This window comes from Microcaecilia unicolor, chromosome 12 (assembly GCF_901765095.1).
Source record: "Microcaecilia unicolor chromosome 12, aMicUni1.1, whole genome shotgun sequence".
Lineage (NCBI taxonomy): Eukaryota > Metazoa > Chordata > Amphibia > Gymnophiona > Siphonopidae > Microcaecilia > Microcaecilia unicolor.
In genome coordinates, this window is record NC_044042.1 from 58,110,433 (window position 1) to 58,136,108 (window position 25,676).

General features: G+C 44.1%; 1 protein-coding gene across 2 annotated transcripts in view; it reads left to right on the forward strand.

Moving 5' to 3' along the window:
- The window catches only part of ARHGAP32 (Rho GTPase activating protein 32), a 385,189-nt gene that overhangs the window by 184,209 nt on the left and 175,304 nt on the right, over positions 1-25,676 (forward strand). The window lies entirely within an intron of this gene.

Below are 25,676 nucleotides of genomic sequence, written 5' to 3' on the forward strand. Positions count from 1 at the left end.
CTGTTAACTATTAAACTGATTAAATAAAATTTCTATTGCAAAATGAAATATATATATATATATATATACACACACACACATGCATAGATATATAGATAAATGCATAAATATGCATACATAGTACATTAGACTGTTACCCAATGCACACTTGTATAGATTGTGTACAAATCCAGCGCTTTTGTTTGCTCACAGATGTATCCATGATCTGTATTTTTTGTGCCTTTTTATCATGCATTGTATAAATCAATCTTGTTAAAGCTACACCGCACACTAAACTGTTTGAAATTAAGGATGGGCTATTGTTAGGCAGTTTCATATCTTTTAGTGTTGTAAGAAAAGAAGAGAAATATGGAATGTTGTGATTCCCCCTCCCCCCACACACACAGCTTTTGCTGAATTTCCTTGCCAGTGTGGAACTGTGCAATAATGTATAGCATTTATATATGAATGATGGTTTGCTTTGCTTTGCTACTAATGCAAGTGTGCAGATAAACCACCATAAATACAAATATAGCACTAGGTGCTGTAAACTAACGATGGCATTGCCGTTCCTTTGATAAAAGATTCAGGTTGATGTTTCTGCAGCCACATTCATTAGGCCTTGTGTTTGATAGCCTTTGCATCACGAGAATTGATGTTCATTCTTGCTGTAGGCAGTGATTATTAAAAGGCACTGGAGTTAGTAGGCCACGTTCTTTAGATAAACTATGTTTTCTGGACGAATGAAGGATACCATAACTATAGTTAAGTTCGCACGGTACAGTTCTTCAGTTTAATAGAGCACGACCAATATCGTAAACCTCTTGATTTTGGTGACTTCAGACATGAGAGTCTCCAGTTTCCATGTGTGTATATTATGTTGTACAGCTTTTCTTCACATGAACTTGTCATCATACAAACACCTAAAGATATCTCCCTGAAGCAGTCCTCATGACATACTTAGCCATTCAGGTTTTCAGGATACCCACAATGAATATTTATGAGATAGATTTGCATACAATGGCGGTAGTGTCTTGAAAACTGACTGGCTAGGTGTGTCCCGAGGACTAGGTTCATGGTGATGATGACAACGATGATGATGTTATCACCAGGCTGATAGGGATTAATGATTCAAATAGGAGCAGTTGGGGCATGTGTGTGTGTATTGTTATTGTTTTTTAATTTAGAAAAATTGGAATTTAAAATCTATAGATGGAGGTGCTTAATAAAGATTGACCTTCTACCCTACTGGCTGCAGAGTACATTTGGTCCACCACTACTCTTTCGCTTTGCTAGTGTTTGTCTGCATGTAGGGGCTTTTTCCTTTTTGTTCTTTGCATTGGCAGCCTTTCTTTCCTCCATCTCTCTTTAAGTGTTATCTTTCTGAGCTCATCCATCCTTTTTTTTTAAACAGCAATTTACAGCTAATTGGGCCGTGTTCAGTCACACAGTAATGACTCATCAAAGGGCTATCTTTCATCCTTTGGATATTGCCAAGCAGAGTTCAGATTTGTAGCTAAGTCATGAATCCCAGAGGTGTGGTAATATCTAAGGACAGCACAAAGTGGACACAGCAAAAATGAGGTGTGACTGCAGGACCAAGTGACAAAATCTTTATTAACTGACCCAATTAATAAAACGTTTGCCATTTGGTCCTATAGTCATGTTTCTGTTTTTGCCATCTCCACTTTCTGTTGTCCTTGGAGGTATCTGTGGAGGTTTTTTTCTTCTTTGGTTTGCTGTGGTAACTTTCTAAACCATGTAACAGTGGTTCTCATCTCCATTCGTGGGAACACCCTAGCTGGACTGGTTTACAGACCATGGAGTTGATATTCAAAGTGATTTAACTGGACAGAAATGACTTCCTGGCTGATTAAATAGCTTGTTCGGGTTAACCAGTCATTTTCAGTGGCACTTGGCCGGTTAAGTGCTGAATATTGCACTTAACCAGCTATGGTTTAGCTGGCTTCAGAAATCCAGAAATTCAATGCCAGAGCACGGAATTTCTGGCCATAATGCCAGCCATGGTCAGCAAAACGCTGAGCACCGATGGCTGAATATCAACCTCTTTTTGTTTAATATGAAGAGCCTGAAAAATAGCCAACATGATTACACAAACAAAATACACATAACACACATATACATGTGAAATTTTGATAAATTTTTATTAAATCTAGCAGCCAACCCAAAACCATAGGAGCCAGCAGCTGAGACCTCTCTCGCTTCTCCTTCCCCACCCCTCCAACACTGTCCCCAGTGAACTTCTGGTGTGGGTGAGCATCCTTTCCTTCCACATCAGCACTAGAACTTTAAGAAACTGATTTACTAAGGGGCTCATTATCTAAAGAGAAAAGCATTTTAAAAGTGGCATAAAGCAGCAATTTGGACATCTTGCTTGCCAAAACGTTCAAATCGCTATTTTTGAAACCTATTTTGCAAATGTTTATCTATGTGTTTCGTCTGCAGTGCGTCCAAATCACAAGGGCGCATGTTGGGGGCAGGATTAGGGCATTCCTAACACTTGCACATTTTCCTGCATAATGGAACAAAACAAAAATGTTCAGGACTAAAACTAAAATGTTTGAACTAGACCTGTTTTAATAACAATTCAGCCACAGAAAAGTGCCCTAAATGACCACTGTAGGAATAAATGAGTGGCCCCACCCTCTCTTGCTCTCCCAGTTGTTACTGACCCCCTCTCACCCCCCAAAGATGTGAAAGAAACAGTACATACCAGTCTCCATTCTAACTGTTACACTTGCGGTGGAAAGTGGCAGCTCCCCAAAAACCACCAAAACTTTCTGACCCACATATAGGTGACACTTGCAGCCATAAGGGCTACTGTAGTGGTGTATAGTTGGGTACAGTACGTTTTTGGTGGATTTTGGAGGACTGCCCATACAATATAAGGGGGTAATGGTGAGATGGGTACCTTAGAGCTTTTATGTGAAGTCCACTGCAGTACCCCTAGGTTGCCCCACTGCTTTGCTGGGATGTCTGTGTGGCCAGTCTTCTAAGAATGCTGGCTACTCCTACATCCCAATGGATGTTTTGTGTTTTTTAGTGGACCATAAGAACATAAGTGTTGCTGTGCTGGGACAGACCGAAGGTCTATCAAGCCCAATATCCTGTTTCCAACAGTGGCCAATCCAGGTTACATGTACCTGGCAAGGTCCCAAAACAGTACAATACATTTTATGTTGCTTATCCTAGAAATGAGTGGTGGATTTTCCCCAAGTCAATCTTATTAATGGCTTATGGACTTTACTTTTAGGAAGTTATCCAAACCTTCTTTAAACACTGCTAAGCTAACTGCTTTTAGCACATTTTCTGGCAACAAATTCCAGAGTTTAATTACACGTTGAGTGAAGAAATATTTTCTCTGATTTGTTTTAAATGTACTATTAATAGCTTCTTTGCGTGCCCCCTAGTCCAGAAAGATAAATGCAAAGAGTACAAAAACATCTAGCAATTGGCCATTTTCAGAAAAAAAAAAAGATATATTCGCTATTCGGATTCTGGACTTTTTGAGCAAAGTTGGACTTAGATGTCATATTGAAAATGCCCCTCCATGACTCTTTTCCTTTTCTATGTCAGTAGACAAAGAAACTTTAGTAAATCACTCCCCTAAGCAGCCTCTGCAAATCATTGTCAGGAGTCAGCAGTCTCCCTTCACAAATCATGCTGTCAGCTGTTTCATGTATCACCATGGCCTGAATCCCCACCAGTCTCTCCTCTCATTCTACCCCTAAGACTTTATCCAGTCTCTCTCTCTCCCCCTCTCTCTCTCTTTGCTCTCTATACCCTGAAGTCTTCACCCAGCTCCTTTCTCTTCCATTTCTCCCCAACTTTCACTCAGTCTCTCTTTCTCTGTCTCTCATAACCCCCCTCACCCAGTCTCTTTCTCTCTCACACACCATCCCAGTCTTCATATGGTATCGCGCTCTCTCTCTCTCCCCAAGCCTTCACCTAGTCTCTTTCTCGTTCATACTCCCCAGCCTTCACCCTGTCTCTCTCTCTCTCTCCCTCCCCCAGCCTTCACCTAGCATCTTTCTTTCATACTCTCCAGCCTTCACCCTGTTTCTGTCTCTCATACCCCAAGCCTTTACCCAGTCTCTGTCTCTCATACCCTTAGCCTTCACCCATTCACTCTCTCTCTCTCTCTCTCATACCCCTCAGCCTTCACACAGTCCCACTTCCATACCCTCCCAGCCTTCATCATGTCTCTCTGTCTCATATCCTCCCAGCCCTATACCCTCTCAACCTTCACTTAGTCTCTCTGTCTCTCGTATCCTCCCACCTTCACCCAGTCTCTCTCTCTCTCTCTCTCTCATGCCATCTCCCATTGTCTGAATGTCTGTGTGTTTGTCTCTCTCTCTCTCTGTCATAATCCCCAGTCTTTCTGTCTCTCTATGATGCCTCCAGCCTTCGCCCCGTTTCATACCCCCAGTTTTCACCCAGTCTGTCTCTCTCATACCCTTAGCCTTTACCCATTCACTCTTTCTCTCTTTCATACACTCAGACTTCAAGCAGTCCCACACCCATACCCTCTCTGCCTTCACCCAGTTTCTCTCTTTATACCCTCCCAGCCTTCACCATGTTTCTGTCTCTTTCTCTCTCTCTCTCTCTCTCTCTCTCTCTCTCTCTCTCATATCCCCAAGCATTCACCAGTCCATGCTTTTAACCTCCCAGTTTTCACCCAGTCTCACTGTCTCTCTCTCTCATGCTGTCTCCCATTGTCTGTGTGCTTCTCTGTCTCTCTCATAATCTTTAGCCTTCACCAGGTCTCTCTCTGTCTCTCTCTCTGTCTGTCTCTCATAACCCCATAACCTTCACCCAGTCTTTCTCTCTCATCCTCCGCCCCCCCCCCCCCCCCCCCACCATGACTCCCGGGCAACTAGTGTACTTTGGAATGTGCTACCTATTCCCCTTGCCTTGCTATTTGCAGAGCTGCCTCAAACAATATATCTTCTACTTTAGTAGTTCTGCTCTAAGTTTGAGATGTACAATGCAGGAAGTTTGGGTTGGTCTCAAGGTTTTACGTCCCAGAAGATTTGTAGCCATGATATTTTCCAAACATTCTGCACTGTGTGGCTCAAGCTTACAGAGAGATGAACTGCAGCGCAGAAGTGAGAGAGCTCTGCAAAATAAGCATTACACTACATTCTTTCCCTATTGCTGCCACCCCCCTGTTGCCACAGCTCTGACCGTGCTGGAATTACTCTTAGAGGGGCATAATCGAACGGGGTGCTCAAGTTTTCCTGAGGATGTCCTCACAGGATGTCCCGGTGAAGGGGCGGGGAAACCCATATTATTGAAACAAGATGGGCGGCCATCTTTCATTTCGATAATACGGTCGGGGACACCCAAATCTCAACATTTAGGTCAACCTTAGAGATGGTCATCCTTGGTTTTCAGCGATAATGGAAACCGAGGATGCCCATCTCAGAAACGACCAAATCCAAGCCCTTTGGTCGTGGGAGGAGCCAGCATTCGTAGTGCACTGGTCCCCCTGACATGCCAGGACACCAACCGGGCACTCTAGGGGGCACTGCAGTGGACTTCACAAATTGATCCCAGGTGCATAGCTCCCTTACCTTGTATGCTGAGCCCCCCAACCCCCCCAAAAAAACCCCACTCCCCACAACTGTATAACACTACCATGGCCTTAAGGGGTGAAGGGGAGCACCTAGGTGTGGGTACAGTGGGTTTCTGGTGGGTTTGGGGGGGGGTTGGGGGGCTCAGCATATTTACCACCACAAGTGTAACAGGTGGGGGGATGGGCCTGGGTCCGCCTGCCTGAAGTGCACTGCACCCACTAAAACTGCTCCAGGGACCTGCATACTGCTGTCATGGAGTTGGGTATGACATTTGCGGCTGGAATAGAGGCTGGCAAAAAATATTTTAAAAGTTATTTTAGGGTGGGAGGGGGTTAGTGACCACTGGGGGAGTAAGGTGAGGTCATTCCCGATTCCCTCCGGTGGTCATCTGGTCAGTTCGGGCACCTTTTTGAGGCTTGGTCACAAGAAAAAATGGACCAAGTAAAGTCATCCAAGTGTTCATCAGGGACGCCCTTCTTTTTTCCATTATTGGCTGAGGACGCCCATGTGTTAAGCACGCCCCAGTCCCGCCTTCGCTATGCTTTCGACATGCCCCCGCGATGGAAAGCAGTTGGGGACGCCCAAAATCGGCTTTCGATTATGCCGATTTGGGTGACCCTGGGAAAAGGACGCCCATCTCCCGATTTGTGTCGAAAGATGTGTTCCCTTCTCTTTCGAAAATGAGCCCATTAATAATTCAGACGTGGATTTCATTTTCTTTGCTTTAAGTTTCTACTCCGAAACCTAGTGACTGGACTGTTTAGCTTTTGAAGTGGCTGCTACGTACAGTAACTATGTTACTGTACGTAGCAGCCACTTCAAAAGCTAAACAGTTCAGGTCTGTAAACAGGGCAGTTCTGTAAACTAGGCATTCACGTTACTTCACATAAATGTTTAAAATAATACCATATATATGTGTACGTGTGCATATACGCATGTAAATGCCAATTGCGTGCTATTCTGCAGGTACCCACTTAATTTACATGGTTCATATTGGCAAAGGGGGCATATACAGGGCAGAGCATGGGCAGAACATAGATGGGGCCAGCACTTATACAGTTTGTTAGTGATGCAGTTACACAGCAGTGGTTGCTCTGCAAAGCGAAATGTAATAAAGTTTCTGTATCTGAGCAAGTTCTGCAGTATATTATTTAAAAAAAAAAAAAAGAATAGAAATAGAATCAAATTTGTTTTTGATTGACCTAGTTATGCACATTTATGACACAGATAAAAGATTCTAATGTGCTCACTGGCTGGCAGCCAGTTTAAAACTACTGGTATTAATGGGGTTAAACGTGTTGGACTGCAGCCAGGTCACCTTCTTAATGCAGGAAGAAATACCATACAAGGAGTCCTTTCTGTCAGCAACAACAGTTTAACTCCCATCTGGGAAGCTCAGTCATGGAATCATGCTGGCTGGAGGATTGTGCATGTGTTAGAATCCTCGCTCAGTCAGGGTGCTGTCCTAGAGCAAGGTGATGAACAGTCCTTGGAGCAGAATTCCAAAAGCTTGTGGCCTCTAGGACCTAATATTCAGTGCTGGGACTGGCTGACACATAGGTGCCATCGATTATCACAGATAACTTTATGCAGACACTTTAGTCATTTGAAGCTGTACCTGCAATTTGGGTGTCGCTTGATCATATGGGGCCCAATATTTAAAGCGATTTAGCCGGCTGCTGACTGGTCAAATCACTTGGTGAGGGCTAGCTGCTAATTTTCAGTGGCACTTAACTGGCTAAGTGCTGCTGAATATCCCAGTTAGCGCCAAACACAAAGCTGGCTAAGTTGGGGGTGTTCCGGTGGCGGAGTCAGCACTTAAACGACCAGGTTTACCACGTAAATGGGACCACATAAAACTCTGTCCTATCTTTGGGGCCCTTTTACTAAGCCGCGCTAAAACGTGGCCTGCGGTAGTGTAGGCATGTGTATTGGTCACTTGCCGGGTCAGTTTTTACCATGTCTGCAAAAAAGGGCTTATTTTTTTAATGGGCCGGGAAAAGGGCCTGTGGTAAAACTGAAACCAGCGCGTGCCCCAAACTGAACCCTTAACGCCACTTATTGATCTAGCTATAAGAGCTCACATGCTACACGTGTGGTGACTGTTCAGCAAGTGCCAATTGCTGCTGGAAACGATGCATGTGGGAGGAAATAAATAAGTAAATCATCCAGGTAGTATGGGCGTGCACTAAATCTGAAATTACCTTCGGGGGGGGGGGGGGGGCGGTAGCCTGACGGTAGTCTCTTTTTGGCGTGCGCTGCACACGCATAGCACCTAAAGCACCTTTCTAAAAGGGGCCCCTTTATGCACTAACCCATGGCCGCCTAAGTGCTAAATATCGACTTCAGCGGCTGTGTGTTAGCCGTCTTAAAAATAACCGGATATTCAAAGCCGAAGCCTGCTCAGGTCCCGGCTTTGAATATCTGGGAATTATGCTGTCAGCGATGGGCAAAACGCTCACTGCCAGCAGCCAATTTATTTCAAAAAAGCAGTTGAATTTTGCCACCATTTGTATAGCTTTCAGCATTGCTTCTGGCCCACCCCAAAACCGCAGCCTTTTAAAATGCATAAATTCTGGCCATTCAGGAACGAACAGCTGGAATTTGTGTTTCCCATATCCTTAATTAAAAAAAAAAAAAAAAAAAAAGCACTTTTGCGATTGGTAACTGATGCCAGCTGCATAAGTGGTTTTAAATATTTGACCTGCTGGTGTTGGAAAAAAAATTGAAATGTTGTCTGAAAAGGGACACGATGTAACTACACTAGACTTGGAGGCTGGAATTCACCAAAGCTCTTTCTCAGATGTTTGGTCAGCCATCAATTACGTTAAAATTCTCTAGTGGTTAATCTTAAAACTTATCTTGAAGATATATGGAATTAGTATCTTGGATTCCCCAGCACAGCTGCTAAAAGTTCAACACTAGTACATATGCTTCTTTTAACATGGCTCTCTATATTTTATGAAACATTTTCAGCACTCCAGTACAACCTATTAATCTACCCTATTGTTCCTTGAGCTCACTGATTCCTCATCTTCACCGTTATCACTCTTTTTTTCCTCTGTCTTATGCCAGTTTTTATTCTTGAGCCCATGTTCCCCCTCTGTTTTTACTTTCTATATGTCTTTACTTTTGTTTTAAAAAGCTTTCTCTTGCTTGTGTTTGCTACAGAAGTTAGGTTGACCAACATAAACCGTACTTTGATTGCGTGAATTCAACTGCTGTTTGTTTGTATCCATCCAAATGTGTTCAGTGTTCAAGGAAAACTCAGATGCTAATAATACTGAATTGATCGGACTGTTCTTTTAGGCTGCTTGATCATGAGTGCACCGATCCATATAGAAATGTACAGCCTGCTCTTCAGGCAAGACTTAGGCGAAACTTCACATCCCGGAGAGGGCAAAGGAGTCCCAGCAGATTCCTGAGTGACTTAGTGGTTAGAGGAACACACAAGATAGGGCTTGACTTCTGCTTCTCCCACTAATAGGATTCCCGGGTTAAGTTCCATTTATTCGAGGAATTTGTTGGAGGTTATGTTCTGAGGAGGTTACAGAATTCATCTCAGGTGGGCTATTTGAGGTTTCCCACTTTGAATATGTTGGAATGTACACGGATGACAGTTTTTATGTACCAGGCACAGAAGATGTGTGTGACTATTAGGGGCCGGAAAGGTTGGTTCCTCAGGATGGTTGCCTATTTTTATTAGAACAGATTCTAATTATTTTTCTTTTTGAAAAAAAAAAAAAATCAAGACTTATTTGCTTTCCTGATCTGACCTGACCATGGAGTGCTGTAGTCTATGGGGGGGGGGGGGGGGGGGGGGGGTTAAATACTGTATTAATTTTTATCTGATATATTAGTTTACGTAGTTATTTTGAATAAAGTAAACTGCTCTGGACCCGTTTGGGGAGGGTGGCGCTATATAAATGTGTGTTGACATTGATATTGACATCTTTGTGGGACCTGTGTGGTTTTGAACTACAAAATCAAAAATGTTATAGCCTACAGGGACTCTCGTCTTTTCCAGAACAAAATCCAGAAAGGTAAATAGCTTTTGCTGTGTGTGAATATCTTGAATACAGGAGGCTATGAAAGAATGAAGAGTAATCTTCCCAGATCCCGAGAGCTTTATTTGTTATTATAAGTTTTAGTGAACTAACTGAAAGAAAGATATTGTGCTATGTAAGCTGTCCTTTTAGGGCTTGATTTTTTAATACTAGAAACCTGTGTGAGAACTCCAAAAAGGCATCTGTTTTATAAAGGAAGTGTAGGCACCTATGTGTCTTTATAATATAGGCAGTGGCGTACCTAGGTTGACTGCCATTCGAGGTGTCGCTGCTATGCCCCCCCCCCCCCCCACGAAGCGCATCACCCACCTCCCCCTCCTACGAAGTGCATCACCCTCACCACCTGGGGGTGCACGGAGCAGTTGCGTGGCAGTTGGCTGCACTGGTCCCCTGCCCTAGAACAGAGGAAGTAACAGAGTGGGGGGGGGGGGGCAGGAAACCGGTGGATCCAACAACTGCTCTGTGCACCCCCTTACTGTCTGCATCTGAAGCGGACTGCCCCGCCCTTGGTACGCTACTGAATATATTATTTAAATATATTATTTATTTATTTTAGGTCATTTATACCCCGCCTTTTGCCACAGTGCTGCAGCCCCAAAGTGGCTTACAAAGTGGCTTTCAAATAAATACAATAGAGTTACATTACATTAAATTAGGAAGGAGCAGGGTAGGGAGGGAGAGGAAGGGAAAGGGGAAAGCGACAAGATGGACAGCAAAAATCCAAGTGAGCCAAGGGGATGATAAGGATCCAGGTGAAACGGGTGGCTCGATCAGGTCTGGCATGGCGATCTACAAACGGGAACTGCAGCAGTGGTCAGATAACTCAGACAGGCACGGAGGAAACTGCAGCAACATGCAGCAACGATCTCCAGAGTCGACGAAGCAGGATCCAAGACGGTGGCCCAAACGGACCTCCTCCACTGCTCCAACCGTCGGGGTCCTCCAATCCAAGGGTCCCCGCCACGTCCCCTCAATCAGGCCAGCAGGAAAAGACGAGCCGGCAGCGTCCGCAGGGAAGCAACTCCAACACGCCAGCCAAAAGATCACACGGGCCAGGACCACGAAGGCAGCAGACTGCCCGACAGGAAGGGCAAAGAGTGAGGGAGAGGTAGCCAGTGCAGGCGGACAGCAGACCACGGCTCCCCGGATCATGGCATGCTCAAGGCGGCGAGAAGCAGACGACCAGCGGGCAAACGCCGACGGATCCCCCAAGAGTAACAGGCCTCAAGAGCAGGGATAGGGATAGCGCAATCAGGCCAACCGCCGACCCATCGACCTGCCGAAAACGAGCCGAGCCGGCCAGAGCTCCCCCTCGATCCTCCGCACCAAAGCTGGCAAAAGAGGACAAATTCAGGACACCGCAGCAACAAGGAAAACCGTCGCAAACGAAATCGGGCCATGTTTCAGCCAACAGGTAACTGAACGACGGTTAGCTCCGAGATGGTATCAGGAGCTAACGGTTCGCTCGCTCGTTAGGTTGCCGCCATTTAGCTACAATCCAGTCCCAATAGTGCACAAATGCCAACGCACAAACTTACAACTGCTTGAAAAAGTTGTAAATAGGTCTGTGTACTCTACGCGATTACTTGTGTGTTTTATTAAATATGCATATACTTCACAGCTCTCCCTCTATTTTGCTCAAACCACACTGCCAGGTATGCCCACATTCAGACTATGTAAAAGTAAGCACAGACTTTCCATGCACATACGTTTTGCGTTCATATGAGTTTGTGCAATTTGATAAAAGCTCTACTCTCCATAAGCAGGAATAAGTAGCAAAAAGGAAGACATTCAGGCTTATTTTCGAAAGAGAAGGGCGCCTATCTTTCAACACAAATCGGGAGATGGGCATCCTCCCAGGGTCACCCAAATCGGCATAATCGAAAGCTGATTTTGGGCACCCTCAACTGCTTTCCGTCGCGGGGTTGAACAAAGTTCCCAGGGGCGTGTCGGAAGCATAGCGAAGGCGGGACTGGGATATGCTTAACACATGGGCGTCCTCGGCCAATAATGGAAAAAAGAAGGGTGTCCCTGACAAGCACTTGGCCGACTTGGTCCATTTTTTCTCACAACCAAGCCTCAAAAAGGTGCCCGAACTGACCAGATGACCACCGGAGGAAATCGGGGATGACCTCCCATTACTCCCCCAGTGGTCACTAACCCCTTCCCACCCTAAAAAAAACTTTAAAAGTATTTTTTGCCAGCCTCAAATGTCATACCCAGCTCCCTGACAGCAGTATGCAGGTCCCTGGAGCAGTTTTAGTGGGTACTGCAGTGCACTTCAGGCAGGTGGACCCATGCCCATCCCCCCCCTACCTGTTACACTTGTGGTGGTTAATGTGAGCCCTTCAAAACCCACGAGAAACCCACTGTACCCACATGTAGGTGCCCCCCTTCACCCCTTAGGGCAATGGTAGTGTTGTACAGTTGTGGGGCGTGGGTTTTGGGGGGCTCAGCACCCAAGGTAAGGGAGCTAAGCACCTGGGAGCAATTTCTGAAGTCCACTGCAGTGCCCCCTAGGGTGCCCAGTTGGTGTCCTGGCATGTCAGGGGGACCAATGCACTACGAATGCTGGCTTCTCCCACGACCAAATGGCTTGGATTTGGTCGTTTCTGAAATGGGCGTCCTCGGTTTCCATTATCACTGAAAAACGGGGACGACCATCTCTAAGGTCGACCTAAACGTTAAGATTTGGGTGTCCCCGACCGTATTATCGAAACGAAAGATGGACGCCCATTTTGTTTCGATAATACGGGTTTCCCCGCCCCTTCCCAAGGACATCCTGCGAGGATGCCCGGGCCTCAGGAAAACTTGGGCGCCATGTTCGATTATGCCCCTCATTGTGATATAAAAGGGTCATGAATTGGATAGAATGCCTTTGTGTAGTATAGCCAAAGCGATTTACTTATTCTATGCAGGTACTTCCTTTGTCCCTAGGTGGCTCACAGTGTAAGGTTTTTGTTTGTGTTTTGTATCTGGGGCAATGGACTGCAGCCAGTGAGAATCAAACTTAGTTCCCCAGGTTCTCAGATGTAGTTTGTGCAGAGCTAGGTGGAGTTGTAGTGTACATGTGTACTTTATAAAATGCACCCATATGTGGACATATTTGCACCTCCTTTGAAGTTGTGCAAGACCATTTGTGTGCTGCTTAGAATAGTTGTAGGTTCTTATTTTATAAAAGCATATAAACACGGGTGTGGCCTGCATAATATAGATGTGTTTTTAGAAATGTATATAGCCTCCATGTTTGCATGCAGCAGGAAATTGGAGGTCAAGGCAGAGACCCATGGAGCAAACTGCAGTAAAAATAATAGGGAAAGAAATTGAAGTTTGTGTGAGAACTTTCTTACCAGTTCTCTCTTAGGGTGGTTTATATAAAGCAGCAGTTTCTAGACTGCAAGTCAAGGTCCCAAATGGGTTACAAAATCATCTACTGGAACTGCAAGTGAGAGGCTGATGCACCTACTTACTGTTGTTGCAGCGTTTGCTCTAGATCGGTTGGAGCTGGTCTAAAGCAAATGTTATATAGCGTCAAATGCATAAAGAGGTTTTGCGTGGCTTTAACCATGTGCTGTAGCAGCTACCGAGGATCCCATACAAATATATGACAATGAGCTCATCCTATATAATAATTCTCACCTCCAACGTTCTGTTCTTGCTGCCTCAGACCATGGCTCCTTCGGAGTTGATCTGCTAGACTCCATAGATCGCTGACGTCTCTGGGTGAAAAAAAACCCTCACAGCTGATCCAATCCCCCCAACTGCCGGTACCCTTCCCCCCCTCTGACTCTGGCCCCGCCCATCCCTCTCCATGTATGTCGACCCACCCCCTCCAAAATCGACCCACCCCCTCCAAAATCGACACTCCTGCCCGCCCCATACCCCTCTGACTCACACACACACACACACACACACAATGTCAGTCACAGACGCGCACAAACTTCCCCACCCCTGACTGGCCCCGCCGATCCACCTCTTTGCACGTTGCCCCCCCCCCCCCTCCGCGGAAGGGAAAATGCTTAACTTCAACGTGGGGGTCCTGGGTCACATCGGCAGCGGGAAGACGTCACTGGCTCGGGCTCTGAGCATGACCGCGTCCACGGCGGCCTTTGACAAGAACCCGCAGAGCCGTGAGCGGGGCATCACCCTGGACCTGGGGTTCTCCTTCGTGGTGCCCGTACCCCAACACCTGGGCGCCAATGGCAACCACATGCTGCAGTTCACGCTGGTGGACTGTCCGGCCCACGCGCTTCTTATCAGGAACATTATCAGAGGTAGGAGCGGGAGGGCCCTGGGGCCTAGACCTGACCTAACCGGTGCTATTCACCTGAGCTCCACAGACAGGCTGATAAGATGCATCATTATCAGCCTGTTCGGTCGACCCGGATGCGCTTCTTACTTTTCTAGGATATGCACAGGGAGGGGAATACTTTCCACCTACATTCATTGGGGATATTTCTGAAAAGTTGACTGCAGTTTTGGATGTAAGTGTGTTGGAGGGCTAGGTTTGCCTCCTAATTTATGTCAGACCAAGAACAGTGATCCAGCTCTGGTTTTGTCCCATGTGCGGAAATGCAGGTTTAAACTTATTTGGGAAATTAGAATTTCAAGAATGCGATGAGGGAGGCAAACCAGCAAAAGGTTACTCTCTTTGAGTTAACTGTATCGAGGTGACAACCGTATGACTATCACATATTCTCTGCCTGTCTAATACAATAGAGGAAAGTCTTTTTTTGGGGGGAGGGGGGGCGCAAATTCCAGTCTTGCCCGCAGGGTCCAGCATTAGATCCTTATTCTCAATCCCTGTGTTATCTCTGAGCACCCTTTTATCTATCCTAATGTCAGCCCCCTTCTGTCACACCCACTATCTGCCAGGATAAGCCCCCTTTGTCATCCCAAACCTCACATTCAGCCCCTATATCAGACCTATCTTCAAGCCTTATCCCCTTTCTGCCACCTGCCCCACATACTAAGTCGGCTACACACACACACACACACACACACTGTCACAGTCTATCTCTCTCTCTCTCACTCACACACACACACACAGTCTCTCTCACACACTCACACACTCGCACATTCACTCTCTCTCTCTCTCACACACAGTCACTGTCAAACACACTCTGTCAAACATACACACTGAAAGGAAAACCTTGCTAGCGCCCGTTTCATTTCTTACAGAAACGGACCTTTTTTTAACTAGTTAGTATTATAATGAGCATTCCGTGCAATGCACAGAAAGGAGCACCTTCCTTTAATGTGCTAGATTTAACAGCAGGTAAGGAGCTGTCAGAGAGGAGCCCCATGTGGTTACAATTTCTCTGCACAGCTGTGATCCACCGGCAGGGGCAATTTTTCCTAAAATTCTTTAATAACCGCCTCTCCCTATAAGTACATCTAATGCAGGCAGCCCCTTTCTTTTCATCACTTTCCCTCTCCTGTTCACCTGCTACAACCATTGCACTACTGGGGTGCTGAAGCCATTGGCTGGCCCCCGGTACTCAGCCATTGCTTGTATCAGGCTCTGGGCTCTGACCTAGGACATAGGAACCCAAAAAGCAGAAAGGCAATCAATCTGCAAACTCCAAGGTGGAACTTATCTGCTTTTATCATTTACATCTAGGACAGAGGAAGCCAGAGGGGGTGGAGGAGGGCTCCTGGCCCGGTAAGCGGTGAGGCCGGGGCTGTGCTGCTGCTGCATAGGCAGCTCCTCCCCTTTGTTAGCTGGCACACAAAAACACACAACCCCTCAACAAAATAAATAAATAAATTAGTACAGATGGTGAGGGCTCCTTGCAGCAGGACAGGGTGATCGGGAGGCAGACTGAAGGGAGAAGGGAACTTATCCTGTTCTGCGTGAGGGTTAGGTGCTTCCAGGGGCCAATGCACAAAGGTCTCCATTAAATTTACATGCATCTCATTTGCATGCCATCACCTTTGGGATCAGTCTCTATTGGCGAATCACTAGTTCACCCGTGGCTGCCTTATTTAACAGTGACTTTTGTGCATCGGCCCCTGAGTCTTGCTGGAATTTTTAAGACAAATGTACAGCCACTTTCATAGGGCTGATTTTTGGAGTGGGGAGTGAATCATTCTAACCAATGAAGCAGCCAGACATGACAGAAATAAATTAATAGCCAATCAACCACTTTCCAGAGCTACCAATCAGGAGACACCTTACGTTTGAATTATTTCAGGCTGAAATGAGACCAGTGCCTTGCTTACAGCTTATGTTGGAGCTGTGGAGAATGTGAGGCTTGAGCCTATGTGGGAGCTGTGGAGAGCCAGCAGGCCAGACCTCTTTCCACATGGGAGCTATAGAGAGCAGGCAAACTGGAGATCTTTCCTGCATGGAAGCTGTAGAGGCAGAAACACAGAGAAAGGGCAAACTGCAAGTGCTCAATCAGCAAATAGACAAAGCAGACTAGCAAATAGTGGAGATAAGTTTTATCAAAGTGCCCAATGTGATCACATTTCACCATTACAAAGGCTGCATCAAGGGCGAATTGCCAATGCAGACACATAAATTAAGTCAAAACCAAGCCAATAAAAAATTATATTTAAAAAATCATGTATCATTTAAATCAATATATAATGAAATCAATAAATAATATACATCAAAAGCCTTCCACATACAATTAGATAATGATAAAATAGTAAGAAGTGAATAAAACACAAAAACTGATATAAAAGAACCCAAAATTCAAAGGAGTCTAAAAGGTACAAAATATATGTAATGTAGTCAAGCATACATATAAATACTACTGTGGGTTGTAAATGAATCATGCACAGAGTATGTATAGTCATTACAGACAACTCTCTGTTATGAAAGTGAATGGACTCAAACAGGACACATACCTATAGAGGATCCAAAATAATCCTTCCCCTACTAGTGTAGAAGTATGAGCAAAACCTAAAACATGTACTAATAAACAATTGGCAAACATATTAATATCAAGCAAAGATGACAAAAAGGTGAAAAACTGTCTCGAGACACAATTACTTACAGCAACATCTGCAGCTACGTTTCACTGGAGCAACACTCCTCTTCCTTCAGTTAATTTGCCATAATATACTTTGTTTGTTTGTTTACCGGATTGGCGATTGCCTTTACGGTCTGATGTAAGCCACATTGAGCCTGCCAGTGGGTGGGAAAATGTGGGTTATAAATGTTATAAAAAAAAATAAATAAATAATTGAAAAACAGGCATGCTGTTAGCCTGCAAGCTTATATGCAGTGCACTGAGGGGCAAAGGTTCTCTGCTCAAAATTGTATTAAGGTCCACCGCCCCACCCCCCCAAAGAAAACAAGGGTCTTGAGCACCTTTAGAGCAGGGCATCAGAGTCCCCCCCCCCCCCCCCCCCACTCCCCCCATGATTGGTATAGTACTAAACCTCAGTGAGGTAAGAACATAGAAGAGGATTAGGTCAGAACCAGAGATAAGGTGTCAGCACAGTCCTGCAGTAATGGGGTAAAAGACCCAGTATGCTCTAGGGAGGGTAACAGCAGATGCATCCTAGTCCGATTCTACTACTTGCAGGCGGTGCTTACTATTTTCTAAACATGTGAATAGGGAAACTCAAGATTGTGCGTAAGGATGAAGGATAAAGGGTGAGCGATATGCTGGAGGTGCACATAATTAATAATGATAATACTTATTTTTGTTATGTTGCTGGATGGATTCTGTGCTGTACAGTGGTGAAAAATATTCAGGTACATTACTTGTACCTCATTCCACCACATCATCACTTTGTGTTCGTTCATACCATGTATTTGTTCAGACCGGAATTAGCTAACGGTAATATGTAAGCCACATTGACCCTGCAAATGGGTGGGAAAATGTAGGATACAAAAGCAACAAATAATAATAATAATCCTCCTTCCCAAAAGAGCTTACAATCTCAGTGGATACCTGAAGCATTGGAAGATGAAGTGACTTGCACAAGGAGTGTCAGTGGCAGATGTGAGATTTGAACACTGGCTTCCCAGGTTCTCATTCCACTCTTTTAACCCAGGAGTTCTCAACCCAGTCCTCAGGCTGCATCCAACCAGTCAGGGGTTCAGGATATCTACAGTGATTATGCATGAAATAGATTTGTATGCACTGCCTCTTTGGTATGCAGATCCATCTCATGCATATTCATTGTGGATATCCTGAACACCTGACTGTTTTGGGTGTGTCCTGAGGACTAGGCTGAGAAGCATTGCCTTAACCACTAGCCCACTACCTCTTGCCAATGATTTTTTTTTTTTTAAATTTTGGAGAGGGGTGCAACTCCCTTGACAATTTCTTTTGATAGAATTTTAAAGTGATAGCATGGGGACAGGCCTGCTAAAAGTTTAGGAAACACAGATATAAAGTACTGGGCTTCAGAAGCTGTCAAGGACTCGCTAAAAAAAAGGCTGTTCTTTGACGACTTCAATAGAAGTCTAAGTAATTTGCTTTGGATTTTAGACCTATTGACAATTAGGATAATATTTTTATTTATTTATTGCATACTGACCAAGCAGGTCAAAGCGGTTTACAGACTAAAAATAACACATAGGAAGGAACTACAAATTTCAAATAGTAAAGGCAAACATTGAAACCAACAAAGGATAGACAAACACTATAGGGCAGCCGCCCAAAACAGTCTGACTCCAGTCTGATCAAGTGCCATAAGCCTGCTTAAAAAGCTAAGTTTTAACGGCTATTGTACATTTTTCCTAAGACAATTCACCACAGATTGTCAGAGGTAATCAATTCCAGAGGGACGAGGCCATGAAATAGAAAGCACTATGTCTGGTGGATTCTAAGTGAGCCAGGTGAGATCATTGAAAGACCTTAGAAGACGGGTTGGAATATAAGGAATAATAAGAGAGGCTAGGTAGGATGGAGTCCGTGATCTAATGCCTTAACAACTAATAATAGAACTTTAAATGAAACACGGTATTCAACAGGAAGCCAATGGTGTTTTAAAGCTGGGCTAACATGAACAGAATTATGTAAGTTGCATAAAAGACAGACTGCACTGTTTTGTAATGTCTGAAGCTTTTTAAAGATCAGTTTAGTTCCTCCTAGGACAGGTAAATAATATTGCAGTAATCTTGCCCATGCAGATTACTGCAATGGAATATACACAGGATGTAAAGAACAAACTTAAAGAAACTACAAACTGTGCAAAATACAGCAGCAAGACTCATATATGGCAAAAACATATAAGTTCATGGCCTCTACTCCAAAAGCTACACTGGCTATCAAAACTAGCATATCCTTCAAGATCTGTATGCTAGCATACAGAACAATCTAGCCTTGTCCCGGCTTTCCTACCGCAGCGCAACACAACACAACCAAGAACACAAGATCCTACGTCAAACTCCACTTCCCCAGATGCCAAGGCCTGAAATATAAAACCACATACGAAACAAGCTTAGCCTACATCTGCACCAAAACCTGGAATTCCCTTCCGAGAGACTTAAAACACACTAACAACTGCCTACAATTCAGAAAACACCTGAAAGCCCACTTCTACAAAACAATCTCCCCCCCCCCCCCCCCCGATGACCTCACTAACCACGCAACTAGTAGGACAACGCACCTACAACCACGAATCTTCAACTGACCTGAGCACGAACTGAAATTGGACCCGGCACATTTGCACTGCACGACTCTGAACATGTAACCTGTTTCCCCCTGGAACATGTAAACTGTTAAGCCCCATTGAACCTACTACTAGGATGGAAAATGTGGGGTACAAATGCAGTAAATAAATTAGCATACCAGTGCCTAACTGCTAATATTCAGCGGGAGATTGCAGGTTAGATCATAGCACATAACTTGCTATATCGTGCAACTTATCTGGTTAGGCGCCAATATTCACTGCCTAACCGAGTAAGTTTAGCGGTCAAGTAGGACCGCATAAATAGCTGTCCTGTCTTTAACTGCTATAAAGTTAACCAGTTAGTGCTGAATACTGGCCTACCCGGTAAACATTAGTGGTTAAAAAAACCCCTGGATATTCAATGTTGGTCTCTGGAAACAGCCCAGCATTGAATATCTGGGTTTAACGCTGGCGGCGGACAGCAAAAATCACTGAATATTGGGCCCATTTTTTATACCGTCGCACAGAATAGCTAGCAGTGGTAAACTATTCTCTGTTTTTCCACATCAGTCTGAATCAAAGTATTTCTTCTGTCATACATTGGTAGAATTTAATAAGTACGGTTATTGTGGTGCAGTACTTGGAAGAGAGTCCATTACTGGTCTGGGAATTCACTAGCTAGTGGACATGTTCCCAGCATGCAGTTCTCCCTTTCTTGCTGAATTAATAAGAGACGGGTAATCAAAGGCTGCTGTGCGTGTATCACACATCAGCAACCATACAGAACAGCAAGAGCAAGATGGGGTGGTGGGAAGGGCTGGAGGAGTTTTTGGAAATGAGATAGTGTTGCTAGTTGGTGTTATTGATTCTTACTATAGGAGTTGCTTCCTTACAGAGGAACACTTAAAAAAAAAATAATGCTCTTATATAAGATGGACTTGCATGAGGGGGAGATGAGCCTTCAAACTGGGGAAAAAGTCAGAAGTACACTGGCTGCAGCAAGATTTAAAGCACAGTTTAAATATTGTTTTCAGACATCACTTTCTGCTGGTGATGACAGGCCTGGTGGATTACACAGCCAGAGTGGTAAAAGACCTCACTACATGTCAAAAACTTGCCAAACCTGAGCATATGTGCTGATTTAATGTCCCCGAACTTCCTTCCTGCCAGTCTTTGACCCCCCAGAGGCAATCTCTTTCTCATATGTGAATATTAGGAAGGGATTAGCGGTGGTAGGCTTAGTATGGGCAGATATTTTCTTTGTAGCTTGATAAACTCCTTTAACTTGGGGATTTGTTGTGAAAGACACTTTGGAAGACAAGAGGTGTCACCCTGGATAGGAGAAGCTGTAAATGCTCTTAGGTGTACTGTGAACCTTTTGCCTGAGGGTGCTACATTTTAACAGGCAGTGGTGAGGCAAGGAAGCCCAATAGTGCTCTATACATGTCACAGCTTTGGTCCCGTGCCCTGACCTACCTCGGGGCTCCAACGGAAGGGTCTCCCAGCCAGCCTTGGTTCCCATCAGCTCCCAATGACCTGCCCATTCCACACCCATTGCCATGCTTCCTTTTCAATTATGCAACTTAGAATTTACACGCAGCACATTATAGAATATGCGTAGATGCTTCTGTGCATACATTTTAATTAATGTCAATTGGTGTCAGTAATTGCTTGTTAATTGGCAATTTTCAACACTGATTGGCATATTAAACAATTAGGTTATGCACATGGTTATGGATATGCTTCGATTTCTGTGTGGAAATCTTGGTGTGATATATAGAATCTGGGGGTTTATACCTAACTTTTGGGTGCAAGTATTTATTCCTGCCAAAGACTAATGTAAATGGTTGCGCCTAAGTGATGGCAGTTAGACACATTGGCCTCAATATTCAGACCGTGGGATTTATTCCCAGCTAACTCCCGCAGTCAGTCCTGATCCCAGATATTCAGTCCTGGGCCGTTTCCGGTGACCAGCGTTGAATATCCAGTTTATTTTTTGGCTGGTTCAAACTTAACTAACCAAACTGTTACTCAGCACTGGCCGGTTAAGTTTAAACCAGCCAAAGATAGGGCTGGTATTCACCCGGCCAAATATGGCCTCCAAATTTGCACTGAAAATCAGCGGCTAGCTGGTTTTATTGTGTGATATAACCGGCTATCTGCTCACTGTGAATTTTCAGTGGGTCATTGCCAGCCATGTGACACTGAAAACTCGCAGTAGCTGCATTTAACCAGCCAGATGCTGATCCTGGCTGGTTAAATGCTTTTGAATATCGGGGAGATCGTGCCTAGCTTTTTGGAATGTCCTTGATCCGCCCATATCCCTTCCATAACCACACCCCCTTTGCAGATGCACGCTGTGAAATTTTGGAGCACATGTTATAGAATAGGGCGTAGAGTTAATCCACGTACAACTCCTGATTACTTCCAATTAAGTGCTTGTTAACTCCATTAATTGATTATCACCTAATTAGCTAATTTGTTTACACTTGGATCTGCGATCTGTGCCCAACTTTGGGCAACCTATACAGAATCCAGCGGAAGACACTCAGTATTACACTTCAAGAAACACCTGTTGATTTTTAAAAATATAGACTTCTCCCGTAGGAATAAACAGGAAATAAAAGAAAAAATGGGGGGTTGCTGGGTGAAAGTACAGCAGGAAAACCTGTCTGTTTGAAAGACATCTAAATCTAGGGGACATTCCACAGAAATAGGGCATGAACTTAAATCTAAAATTATAGAATACAATAAAGAAAAAATGCCGAGAAGAAGTTGATGGGAGCCATAATACCTTAAGGCAGGGGTGCTCATTGTCAGTTTTTTTGAGGTCTATAACCTAGTCGGGTTTTCAGGATTTCCCTATTGAATATGCATAACATCTGTTTGCATATAATGAAGGCAGTACATACAGATAGACCTTATGCATATTCATTGGGGAAATCCTGAAAACTCACCTGGGTTGAGGCCCTTGAGGACTGACATTGGCTTAAGGGCAGTTCTATAATTGGAAGAATTGGCACTTACATGTGTATAGGTGCATTAACATGTAACTGCAAGGGAGTGTACATATAGGCAGAGCATGGGCATTTTCCCAAGGTCACATGTAATTTACAGACTATTATCTCCCTGATATTCAAAACTATTTAACCTTCCAGGAGCGGCACCTGGCCACTTAAATGGCACTTAACCAGCTATCCGGCAATATTCAGCGAGTGATAGTCGGTTATCCCCCACTGAATATTCCTAGTTGTCACCTAGGAGATAACCGGCTATATAATGTGATATAGCTGGCTATCCCCAAATATTAAATTTATGTCCGGCTATTAGAAGAGGCCTCATTGGACCACTTAAATAGCTGGTATATCTTTAACCGGTTTAAAATTAACTGTCTATTTGCGAATATCAACTTAGCCAGTTAACTTTGTGAACTGGCTAAAAATAAACCGGATATTCAGTGCCGGTCACCGGAAACAGCCGGGAATTGAATATCCGGGCTGACTGGTGACTGAGGGAGTTAGCTGGGCTCCCTCCTGCAGCCTGAATATTGGCCCTTTTAAGTTAGGCACAGGTCAGGGAACACTTAGGCATGAACATTAGCATCTGCCATAGACCTGGTATAACTGTTTGCGCCTAATTTTAGGCATCTGAATGCCAGTTTAGGCTAGTATTTGATAACAGAATCTTGGTGCACAGATGCCACTACGGAATCGATGCACAGTATGCCTTCCTCGATGCACCCAGTTATAGAATTGCCCCACCCCCTTATACTCCTCCTCTACCCACCACACCAGGAGTAGAGCCTTGAGAAAACTTATTATCCATTGAACAGGCTCATTTTAAATGCAAAGAACCCCCCCCCCCCCCCCCCCCCCACACACACACACACCATATCTTTCCTTTTCTTAGGAGCAAGAGGCTCTTAAAGTTGGATGTGATGTTCCCAGGATTTTGTGCCTTGGCTCCCACTTAAAGAATGCATCACGTTCAAAATCTGCTCCCTAGTTCACAAAATCATTCACGGAGAAGCACCAGCCTACATGTCAGACCTGATAGACTTACCACCCAGGAATGCCAAAAGATCATCCCGCAAATTCCTTGATCTGCACTTCCCTAACTGCAAAGGTCTAAAATACAAATTAATGTACGCATCAAACTTTACCTACTTGAGCACACAGTTATGGAACACACTGCCGCACAACTTAAAAATGATCTATGAACTAACGAACTTTTGCAAACTACTAAAGACCCATCTCTTTAACAAGGCATACTACAAAGACTAACCAGTGTGAATATACACAACACCCCCCCCCCCCCCACATATATTCAGAACTATCTAACAATATCTGCTTGTTTATTCAAATATTATGTTTTATCATTATTTTGTTGCCCAAGATCTTTCTGTAACACTAAATGTCTATTTTCTAATATGTTTCCATCACTCATGATGTATTGTAAGCCACATTGAGCCTGCAAAGAGGTGGGAAAACGTGGGATACAAATGCAATAAATAAATAAATAAATAAATAAAAACAGTAGAAAGGGGTTACAATGTTAGCCATCCCACACTGTTCCCGCTAAGCTGAACGGGAGTCCTCCACATACAGCCCTGCCAGTTGGGGGCGCTGTTTCACTATCACATTTTCAATAATGATACACAGGCAAGCTCTATAGGACTCCAGGAAACCTGTCTGTTCCTAGCAATGGAAAACACAATATTGAAGCAGTAATGTAGTTGGAGAACACCCACTCAGTTTAGAGGGAACAGTGCCCACTGAATACTCGCACTGGACTCAATTATCACAGTAAACTTATCCCTTTTACTCCTTTGAATGCCAGAGGAAATAGGAAAAAAGGCACCTCTGCCCTGGGCCCAGTAGGTTCACAGATATGTTCTGACAAAAGGATGAGCTTTGTATGATGTTTTGGTTGACAAATGTCAATTTTTATTTCATTGATATTTTGAAATATCATTTGGTCTTTCATTCTTGAATTTGGAGAGCACTTGAGTGCTGTTTTTGTATTTTAATAACATAAAGAGGGACATTTCGATATGTCTAAATCCGATTTTGGATGTTTTATGAAACATGGCCATTTTCAAATCAGAAAAATGTCCAACTTTTTATTTAAGAAATGGCCATTTGCTAGACATTTTTGTGCTCAGCGTGTCTATCTTTCAGGACCATTTTTGAGAAAAAAAATGTCCAAGTGAAAAACCACACAAAAACAAGCCATTGGGAAGTATGGGGGATCAGAATTCTTAGTAGACTGACCACACAGACATCCCTGCAGAGCAGTGGGGCACCCTAGGGCACACTGCAGTGGACTTCACATAAAAGATCCCAGTACACATCTCACCATTACCTCCTTGTATTGTACTGTATGTTGAGCTCTCCAAAACCCACCAAAAACCTACTGTATCCAACTGTACACCATTATAATAGCCCTTATGCCTGTAAGTGTCACCTATATGTAGATACAATTGCTTTTTGGTGGGTTTTGAAGGACTCACACTTTCCACCACAAGTGTACCAGTTAGAATGGGGTATGGGCCTGGGTCTCATTCTCTAAAGTCCACTCCACAGACCACTAGGTTACTCCAGGGGCCTGCTTGCTGCTCTAATAGGACTGGTCATAACATCTCATGCTGTCATAGAGGCTGGTATGTACTGTTTCTTTCTCATCTTTGGGGGTGGGAGGATGTCAGTAACCACTTGAGGAGTAAAGGTGGTGGTGGGGGGTTGTGGGCGGTTAGCTTGGCAGAGTTTAAAAAGGGGTTAGACGGTTTTCTAAAGGACGTGTCCATAAACCGCTACTAGATGGACTTGGGAAAAATCCACAATTCCAGGAATAACATGTATAGAATGTTTGTACGTTTGGGAAGCTTGCTAGGTGCCCTTGGCCTGGATTGGCTGCTGTCGTGGACAGGATGCTGGGCTTGATGGACCCTTGGTCTTTTCCCAGTGTGGCATTACTTATGTACTTATGTGACTTAATCCTTCCTGTGGTCCATTGGTCATTTATAGCACCTTTTGATACACTTAGATGTAATAGAAACAGGTCTAGCCAAAAACATCTTAATTTTGGCCCTAGATTTTTCATTTTGTTCCATTATTGCAGAAAACCATCTATCTTTTCGTGCCGCCCATATGCTACCCAAAACACGTCTCCAACACCACTGTGGAGTAAAATGTCTAAAATCAGTGTGTTGAAAATTGGAACTTGAATGTTTCTGAGAGAAAAAAGTCATTTTGTCTCTTTATGACATTTTTTGTGAGTTTTGTTTTGAAAATGAGCCCCAAAATATATTTCCCGTTCTATCTCTTCTCAGTTAAAAATAATTACTATGTAAGGATCCAGGTTTCCTAGCACATGATAATGGAGATGCTCATGTTTCTTTTATTATTGCATTTCAGATTTTTTAAGAGTCCAGTTTTGATTTTGATGT